This window comes from Mustelus asterias, chromosome 10, assembly GCF_964213995.1.
Source record: "Mustelus asterias chromosome 10, sMusAst1.hap1.1, whole genome shotgun sequence".
In the NCBI taxonomy this organism is placed as follows: domain Eukaryota; kingdom Metazoa; phylum Chordata; class Chondrichthyes; order Carcharhiniformes; family Triakidae; genus Mustelus; species Mustelus asterias.
Window position 1 is genome coordinate 27,479,239 of NC_135810.1, and position 10,133 is coordinate 27,489,371.

At 46.7% G+C, this 10,133-nt stretch overlaps 1 pseudogene; it reads right to left on the reverse strand.

The window, feature by feature from the left end:
* Positions 1-2,915: 2,915 nt before the first annotated feature.
* On the reverse strand, positions 2,916-3,118 carry LOC144500181 (U2 spliceosomal RNA; annotated as a pseudogene).
* Positions 3,119-10,133: the final 7,015 nt, after the last annotated feature.

Genomic DNA, 10,133 nt, shown 5'->3' on the forward strand with positions numbered 1-10,133 from the left:
CGGCTGTTCTCATTCATGGGGAGCAGATGTTTTCCTCGCCGGAGAGAACCTCTCTCGGCGAGGCCACAAAGGTAAGTGAGCCCAGACGTTTGAGCACCGGGCTCGCCAACCAGATGCAAATAAGCATTTAAATCAGTTGCAATAAATTATTCAGCCTCTCGCTGGAAATGGGCGAAGGGCTGACCAGCATGGAAATCCGGTGCCGGTAGGATTGCGAGAGCCGGGAAACGGGCGCTATCCTGATTTCTTGGGTCTCGCGTGATTTTACCAGCTCACCTCGCCCATCGATGTGTGGGTCGAGCCGGTGAAATCATGATCATGGTTTGCCCTCCTCTCTTAGTATTGGTTTAGTTTGTGGATGGACAACTGAATGCTTGGCTAACTGTACCACCTTTGCCAAAGTTAAGTCTTCTTTGTATTGCAGTAGGTTAGCAAGGGTGTCATCAGTAATGCCAATTGTGATACGGTCTCGTATCAGTTCAGTTTTAAAGTCACCATATTCACAAACTTATCAGTTGACACAAGTCATTGGTAAAGGCATTTGCTAATTCTTCTAGTTTCTGGACGCAGTTATTAAACATGGCCCTTTTGAAAAGCTTGCTACTTTATAAATTAAAATAACTATCTGAGGCTTTTCAGATTTCTTCGAATTTGTCTGATGTTTCATTAATGCTTTGCATGACATAACATCATCTGTGATAATGGATTGACTTGTTCAACCTCAGACTTATTATTCAATCTGACTGCAATTTGGAGTCTTAAAAATCTCTTCCTCCATTGCACTCAATTCTATGTTTGCTCTGATCATCTACCCAAATCAGAATAGCACAGATGAATTTGGAATCCATAGCTATCTTTTAAGCTGTCAGGAGGTTTTCCTTGATTTTTTTAAATCTTCTGTGACAGAAATGGAGTTTTCCCCACACTGATCAGCCTGATACCCTCTGTGATCATTGAGCCTTTCTGGTAATCATTCCTAAACTTCACAGAATTTCTGAATTAATTGCTGGAAATTGTTATTAAGCTCTATTCACTGCTTTCCTCCCACTGGAAAAATGTTTTAAACAGGCAAGGTTTTTTTTTCATTTGCTGCCTTAAGGTTGCCATGTGAAATGGTGTTGAACTCAGACCCAGAGCGTGGGCACATTGAAAACTGCACTCACTAAAATTGAATTTGCCTAGTGCTACCTTCTTACTGCATCACTAATTTGATAGTTTTGAGCCTTTTGCAAGGTTTTCACACCCTGCCTCAATCAATGCTTGGTTCTTTGACTCTGCTGCTGGATCCAGACTTTTCACGGACCACCACGTGCTATGGTGCTGGACTTAGCAAGACAAAGGGTTGATTTTTTTGTCTGCCTCTCGGCTTCTTCTTCTATGGAGCTGTTGTGGTGATTTTTATCTGCCTTACCAATGTCATCAATTTTGATGCCTTTTTTCAGGTCAGACTTTCAAACTTTTTTAAAGTTGATTCTTAGAGATTGTGAGGTCCTACACAGCTGCACAATACAAGAAGATCCTAACTCCAAGGCCAGGATTGATGGTGGCTGTGTCTGGTTAAGGAATGTTTGCAGAGTCATAGGCCAGGACTTTACGGCCCCTCGCTGGCACGTCTCCCCCCAACCGGCAGATACGGCAGGCCATTTAAATTGCCCTTTACTTCAGTGAGACCGTAATATCTCACTGTGTGAGAGGGGTTGTAAAATCCTGGCCATAGTTATATATAAACATGAACTGATTCCTTGGATTGACATAACTATATATATTTTTTTGTTTTATTCCAATTCAATCAAATCAAGTCCAATTCAGAGTCTCAACAAGTTGAGGCATTCCCGATCCAAGCTGACAAGACAGGGCTCTCACCTCCTGTCTTGGGCTTGATCTACATGATCCAAGCTGATTGGAGTAGGCATAGCTCCTCCTCCAAGGCTTGATCTCATTTGCATCTTAGCCAAAAGGCTGAGATGCCGCTTTTAAAAATTGTTTCAAATGAAGCTAAAATGTAACCTAATGACTTCAACCAAGTAGAGCATGTCGATACTACACTTGATCTTAGCCAAAAGGCCGATAACTATATATTTTTTTTATTTTTGTACTTTTCCAATTCAATCAAATCAAGTCCAATTCAGAGTCTCAACAAGTTGAGACATTTCCGATCCAAGCTGACAAGACAGAGTATGCAACCCTTTACCCTGTCTTGGGCCTGATCTACATGAGCCAAGCTGATTGGAGTAGACGGAGAATTCCTCCTCCAAGGCTTGATCTCATTTGCAGCTGAGCCAAAAGGCCGAGATGCCACTTTTGAAAATTGCTTCATATGAAAATGAAGCTTAAATGCAACCCAATGACCCAATGCAACCCAAAGTGCAGCATCAGCAGACCACACTTGATTTTAGCCAAAAGGCCGGCCGATAACTATATATATTTTTAAAATACTTTTCCAATTCAATCAAATCAAATCCAATTCAGAGTCTCAACAAGTCGAGACACCCCAGATCCAGGCTGACAAGACAGGGCGAGCGACCAAACCACCCTGTCCTGGGCCTGATCCACATGAGCCAAGCTGATCGGAGAAGGGGGAGGTTCCTCCTCCAAGACTTGAGCTCATCTGCATCCTAGCCAAAAGGCCGAGACACCGCTTTTAAAAATTGCTTCATATGAAACATATGAAGCTTCAGTGTAACCCAATGACCTCGACCCAGTGCGGCCGACCATGGGCTGCCGACCATACTACACTTGATCTTAGCCAAAAGGCCGAGAAGCGATCCGATAACTATATATATATATTTTTTTATACTTTTCCAATTCAATCAAATCAAATCCAATTCAGAGTCTCAACAAGTTGAGACATTTCAGATCCAGGCTGACAAGACAGGGCGAGCGACCAAATCACCCTGTCCTGGGCCTGATCTACATGAGCCAAGTTGATTGGAGGAGCAAAGCAACACCTCCTCCAAGACTTGAGCTCATTTGCATCTTAGCCAAAAGGCCGGGATGCAGCTTTTAAAAATTGCTTCATATGAAACATATGAAGCTTCAATGCAACCCAATGACCTCAACCAAGTGCAGCATCCAATCCATACTACACTTGATCTTAGCCAAAAGGCCGAGAAGCGATCTGATAACTATATGCAGAAGTACAAGACTAGGTATTTCTCTGTCTAAGCCATGAGCTTTCTCCTTCTCCAATCTTAGTCATATACCTCTTTCTCTTTTACCTCATCCTGTGGGCAGTACTGTTTCTCCAGTTCTACATAGTAACCCTTTCAATCCTGAGCACTCGAATACTACCGTGAGTTGAGGTGCCTGGTTATCTCGGGATTTATGTTGCTTTCCTTGGAGTGATTAGGGAAGTAGGAGGCCTAAGATCTGTCAGGCATGTAAATGAGATGGCTGGGAACATTTCCAAACTTCCTGCTCAGTTCAATTGCTTGCTTGGCATTGTGATCTCCTCCCTTACACTCATCAGCTAGAACTCTGCTGGAGTCTCAGGGCAAGCCAGGCAGTCCTGATGCCTGAAGCTTGCTATTTAGGCGGGAAGAATGCATTTTGCTCCACTGCTCTTTCCAATGTGACATGCAAGGCATCTGCCTTTATATTTACAAAAAGGAAGAATTTGAACAAAGGTTGAGTTAAATTATAGGGAATCAGAATTCACAGTGGCCATCTGGAATATTCACTATCTGAACATAGATTCAACATGAAACACCTCTGTAATTATGTTTTTGAAACTCTGAATAAATTATTGAGGCCTAAAATTCTCTTTCTGCGTGTTGGTGGCAAAGTTGCACACCAGACACAAAGAGGGGGGAAATTTGGGTTGATCCTAAGTAAGACAGATTTACGCTTACCTTCCATTTCTTGATGGATATGACCTGAGGGTTCCTGTGACATTCTTAGAGATAGTTCCAGAGCAGTAACCTCCTGTAGCTAAGGGAGAAATGAATTAGCATCTGCCTGAGAAAGGGAGGATTGCAATCTATACAAAATACCCTCAGGCACCTTCTGATTGCTAAATGAGTGAATGACAAACACATCTCACCTCAGGCTTCATGTCTGACATTCATGTCTGTACTTGCACTCTCATTGTTTTCAGCAGGAGAATCCAAAAGCATAGATTGCACGACAGACTGACTTCCTAATCTCAAAATTACAAAATATAATCCACTAAGCTGAACTATAGCAAAGACGAAGAACATGTTCTAAAGAACTCATTGGCTGAAATGGAATATTTTCAGGCCATTAAATAGGCAGCGAGGTAATGAGTAAAATGGGACATTCTAAACAACTTTATAAGGATGTTGGGAAATGTGAAAGAGATAACGCTTGCAGTCAAAAATATTCTTGTTAGGCAAAGTACTGCCTTTTCCTCGCATTACCAGATGTGTTCAATTAAGGCTTACTGTCATCTTTAATTAAGTTGAAGCAAAAATGTGTAACACTTAAACACTTATTTGGAAATCCATTCTTTGAAAGTGTCCTTGAAAAGAGCCGTGTCATAGAATTGATCAACTTGGTTGATCACTCAGAGCTAATTTGCTTAGTTGGGATGGGATATCTTTATGAATGTTTCTTAAAATGTAAAAAAAATAAAGATTTCAAGACAAAATTGAAAAGTTAACAGATGTAAAGGAAGCAAAGTGAAAAATTTATATTTCCTATTTGGGCTGATTAAGCATTTGCTCGCTGATGTAGAACTTTTACTTCATTGGTTTTTGGGAGGACTTACATGTAAATTGGGATTCCATGGCACGCAATTCTTGTACATGAAAATAAAGTATATAACATACAATCACATCAATGGACGTTGCAATCGGGCTCCTCCAGCAGAAACACCTGGTATCTATAATAACATCTCTCAGGCATACTTACATTCAAGCTATGCAGCCTCTGGGATGCAGTCATCAACGTTGTACAGACTGGGAAAGGGTTGATATGGTTTCCTCCGTCGTAGTCAGTAGAAGTGCAGAACAACAGTACAACAGAAAGAACAATCATGCAGTAATAATGGGCAGCAGGTGGTAATTAGGAGGTTTCCATGCCCGTGTGTGATCCAATGCCAAGAGACTCCATGGAATCAGGAGCCAAATGTAAGAACTCCCAGGACCATTCCCTCCCAATTGCATACCACAGTGTTGCCACTTTAAATGGGACTCAGTGTCTAATGGGACAATCCTTCCTCTCTCAGGCAGATGCTAATTCATTTCCACCTTAGCTACAGGAGGTTACCACCAAGAAATGGTGAGAGAGTTTTGAACATTGGCTAATAGTTATGTGTGTATGACAGGCTGCTTCCTCTGTGACATTAGTGTACCTTGAAGGGATTTTTAAAAAAAAATCATGATCACTGCAGTTCTCACAGTCAGTGTTTCTCAGTTCTTAGCTGATGTCATTATGGCACCGGTTTGATTGGAGATGTCCTTTTATTGCTGCTTAAATGGAGTTTGCTTATTTTTACTGGGAAAAGAAACTGCTTGGGAGAACAGGTGATAGGAGGTCTTTCATTTTTCTGTTTGACTGCAGTTAGAATGGAGTTTTAGAAGAGACAGCAAGCTGAAAAGAAGTCTCTCTCTCTCCCTGGTTTAGGACATTCTGCGGGGTTGCTGAAAGCCTTCCTGGAGTAGAACATCTGTTATTGGTGGCTTGACCAGAGTCTACCTGGGGTTCTGGGAAGCTGTTCCGACTTCAAACTATTCTGGGTGTATCCAGAGAACTGCAGACTTCAACCAAAGGACACAATTCCAGTATCATCATCCAGTAAGCATGAGCCTTTGCTGTGTTGAACTTGTTTAAAGGGTTTTATCTATGGCAAGGGTTTTGTTTGATTGGTACATTTTAGATATATTTGTTAAGGGTTACACATTATCTTGGTTGTTTTGTTTTTGTTTGTAATTGATAAAATTTATTGCTAATTGTTTTCCATACATGTTAACTATATTCTTGAATAAATGTAGTTTGATAAAATCTCCCGAGTGGGTCATTTGAATTATACCTGAAGTGAAACATATCATGCTTATCCGAACCAAATTCAAGATGCAAAACCTATGATCCAGATGGGCTCCATAAAACACTTTGGAGTTTTTGACCTGAACACCTCCCAATTTTTTTTTCATGAGTTTTCATGATTGTAGTGAGTAGATCTTTTTTTTTCATAGAATCCCTACAGTACAGAAGGAGGCCACTCGGCCCATCGAGTCTGCACCGACCACAATCCCACCCAGGCCCTACCCCCATATCCCCACAGATTTACCCACTAATTCCTCTAACCTACGCATCTAAGGACACTATAGGCAATTTTATCATGGCCAATCAACCTAACCCGCACATCTTTGGACTGTGGGAGGAAACCGGAGCACCCGGAGGAAACCCATGCAGACACGAGGAGAATGTGCAAACTCCACACAGACAGTGACCCAAGCCGGGAATCGAACCCAGGTCCCTGGAGCTGTGAAGCAGCAGTGCTAACCATTGTGCTACCGTGCCACCCCTGCAGGGTTGACTGGATTGAGCATTCCTGTGTCCTGCTCAAATCTGATGCCTAGGTCAACCTCAAGTAATCTATTTGCTTTTATTCTTACTGTGCTTTTTTTTTTGCCGCACTTTGATGCAACTGTGTAGCTTGCCAAACTCCTTCTGTTGTTCACAAGTTACATTTAGGCCAGGCTGAGTAACGGTGGCAGGTTTCCTTTCAAAAAGGACAACAATAAATCAGCTGGGCCTTTATGACAGTAAGACACAGATTTTCGTTCCAAGGTTAGGTGTGCAGAGGTGGGAAAAGTCCTTGCTCCAATAACCTGAGCTTTAAAAATAGTTGCCATGATGATAGGATTTTCAGGCCCGCAGGGAGAGGGTTGCAGTCCGGATTAGAAGCAAGGGCAGTTGACCCTAGAAGAGCTGAGAAGACTGCCGTGTGTGATGGGTGATGCGCTATCAATAAGGCGAAAGACTACCGATATGCCAATATAAGTGTAGGCTTTTATTCACAACAGAATCAGGAGCAGATCCCAACAAATAACCGACCTGGACTGAACAAGGGGGAGGAGACAGCCACCTTTATACTAGGTGCTGAGGGGAGGAACCAAACTGGAAGGGGATGTGTCCAGGTATGACAAACACACACAACGGTGGTCCATATAGGACAAAGGCACAACTGAGGTCCACCACATTCACCCCTTCCTTTTAAAAAAACAACACGGGGGTGAAGCGGAAACAATATCACAAGTCCAGACGAACCAGTGGCTTGATCCGTCATCGCGATCGCCGTAGTGCAGGTCGCAGAGTCGTCCGAGCAGGGAGCGATGTCGGCCCAGGCTCCGTACAGTGAGCGTCGAGAGAAGGCGCTGGGTGGTGTGAAGCGGACCGATCCGTCGCCCCGTCCAGTCGTCAGGTACTGCGTGGCGACGGCTCCGGCGACTCAAGCGAGCTGTACATAGGGGCGAGAGGAATGAGCAGTGGCCCTGGTGGCGTATGGGGAACAGTGGGAACCGGAGCTGGGGGGTGGGGGGCTGCAACAGGCTCTGGGCACACTACATTGGGGACAGGGACTGAGGGAGGAAGAGGCGTAGCAGTCTCCGAATGGACGACACCAGGGACCGTGGGGCGGAAGGACGTGGTGACCTCCGGGGCACCCGCGGGTGCCAAGTCACGGACAGAAACCGTGTCCTCCCACCCATCAGGGTACGCTACATAAGCATATTGGGGATTAGCATGGAGCAGTTGGACCTCCTCGACCAAGGGATCTGCCTTATGGGTCCGGACATGCTTCCGAAGCAGGACGGGTCCCGGGGACATCAGCCAATCCGGGAGCGAAGTACCCGAGGAGGACTTCCTGGGAAATGAAAACATCCGCTCGTGAGGGGTCGTATTGGTCGCTGTGCACAAGAGTGACCTAATGGAATGTAATGCGTCCGGAAGGACGTCTTGCCAACGGCTGACTGGAAGGTCCCTAGACCGTAACACTCATAGAACGGCCTTCCAGACGGTTGCGTTCTCCCGCTCTACTTGACCATTGCCCCTGGGGTTATAGCTAGTGGTGCGGCTGGAGGCAACGCCTTTGGCGAGCAGGTACTGCCTCAGCTCGTCACTCATGAAAGAGGACCCACGGTCGCTATGAATATAGGCTGGGAAGCCGAACAGGGTGAAGAGCTTGTTCAGGGTCCGAATCACTGTAGCCGTGGTCATGTCCGAGCAGGGGAAGGCAAAAGGGAAACGTGAGTATTCGTCAATGATATTCAGGAAATAAACATTGCGGTTAGAGGAGGGGAGGGGGCCTTTAAAATCAACGCTAAGGTGCTCGAACGCGCAAGTGGCCTTTACAAGGTGCGCCCTACCTGGCCGGTAGAACTGCGGTTTGCACTCAGCGCAGACCCTGCATTGCCTGGTAATCGTCCGGACTTCCTCAAGGGAGAAGGGCAGGTTACGGGACTTGACAAAATGGAAAAATCTGGTGACACCCGGGTGACAGAGGTCGTTATGGAGGGACTGTAGCTGGTCTAGTTGGGCGCTGGCACATGATCCACGGGACAGGGCGTCTGGGGGCTCATTGAGCTTCCCGGGCCGATACATGATGTCATATCTGTAGGTGGAGAGCTCAATCCTCCACCGCAAGATCTTGTCATTCTTAATCTTGCCCTTTTGCCTGGTGTTAAACAGGAAGGCAACTGACCGCTGGTCCGTAATTAAGGTGAATCGTTGGCCCGCGAGATAATGGCGCCAGTGCCGGACGGCTTCCACGATGGCCTGGGCCTCCTTCTCGACCGAGGAGTGTCGAATCTCAGGGCCTTGTAAGGTCCGGGAAAAGAAGGCCACCGGACGGCCCCTCTGGTTAAGGGTGGCAGCTAGGGCAAAGTCAGACGCATCACTTTCCACTTGGAATGGGATGGATTCGTCCACAGCGTGCATCGCGGCCTTCGCGATGTCCGCTTTGATATCATCGAAGGCCCGACAGGCCTCCTCCGCCAGGGGAAAAGAGGTCGATTTTAGGAGCGGACGGGCTTTATCTGTGTAACGGGGAACCCACTGGGCATAATAGGAGAAGAAGCCCAGGCATCTCCTCAGTGCTTTGAGGGTAGTAGGGAGGGGAAGCTGCATAAGGGGACGCATACGGGCTGGGTCGGGGCCAAGGACACCATTTTCTATCACGTACCCAAGGATGGCGAGGCGGCGTGTCCGGAAAACACACTTCGCCTCATTGTATGTGAGGTTCAGGAGAGTGGCCGTACGAAGGAATTTTTGTAGGTTGGCATCATGGTCCTGCAGGTCATGGCCGCAGATGGTGACGTTATCCAGATACGGGAAAGTGGCCCGTAGTCCGTGCTGGTCCACCATTTGATCCATGGCCCGTTGGAAGACTGAGACCCCATTGGTGACACCAAAGGGGACTCGGCGGAACTGGTAGAGGCGGCCATCCGCCTCAAAGGCAGTGTATGGGCGATCCTCCGAGCGGATAGGGAGCTGGTGGTAAGCCGATTTCAAATCGATCGTTGAAAAAACCCTATAGTGCGCGATGCGGTTGACTATGTCCGCGATACGGGGAAGAGGATATGCATCTAGTTGGGTATACCTGTTTATGGTCTGGCTGTAGTCAATCACCATGCGGTGTTTCTCCCCCGATTTAACTACGACCACTTGCGCCCTCCGGGGGCTGGTGCTGGCCTGGATAATCCCTTCCTGGAGCAAACGTTGTACCTCGGACCGAATGAAGGCCCGGTCATCCGCACTATAGCGCCTACTCTTGGTGGCTATAGGCCTACAATCCGGGGTGAGGTTATCAAATAACCGGGGGGGGGGGGTGATCTTGAGGGTTGAGAGACTGCAGGTGGTGCGCGAGGGGCGCTGCCGTGACGGCACCTTGCAGACGGAGAGCGGGGGATAAGGGCCATCGTACTGCAGGATGACGCTTCTATGATGGCTGAGGAAATCTAACCCCAGCAGTACAGCTGCTCAGAGTCGCGGCATCACGAGGAGCCGAAAACGCTCGTAGACTGTGCCCTGTACCGTCAGCGTCACCAAGCAGCACCCGAGGACCTCCACTGAGTGAGAATTCGAGGCCATGGAGATGGTCTGGCTCCAGGGTCGCACGGGAAGGGCATATTGACGCACTGTGCGAGGGTGTATAAAACTTTCCGTGCTCC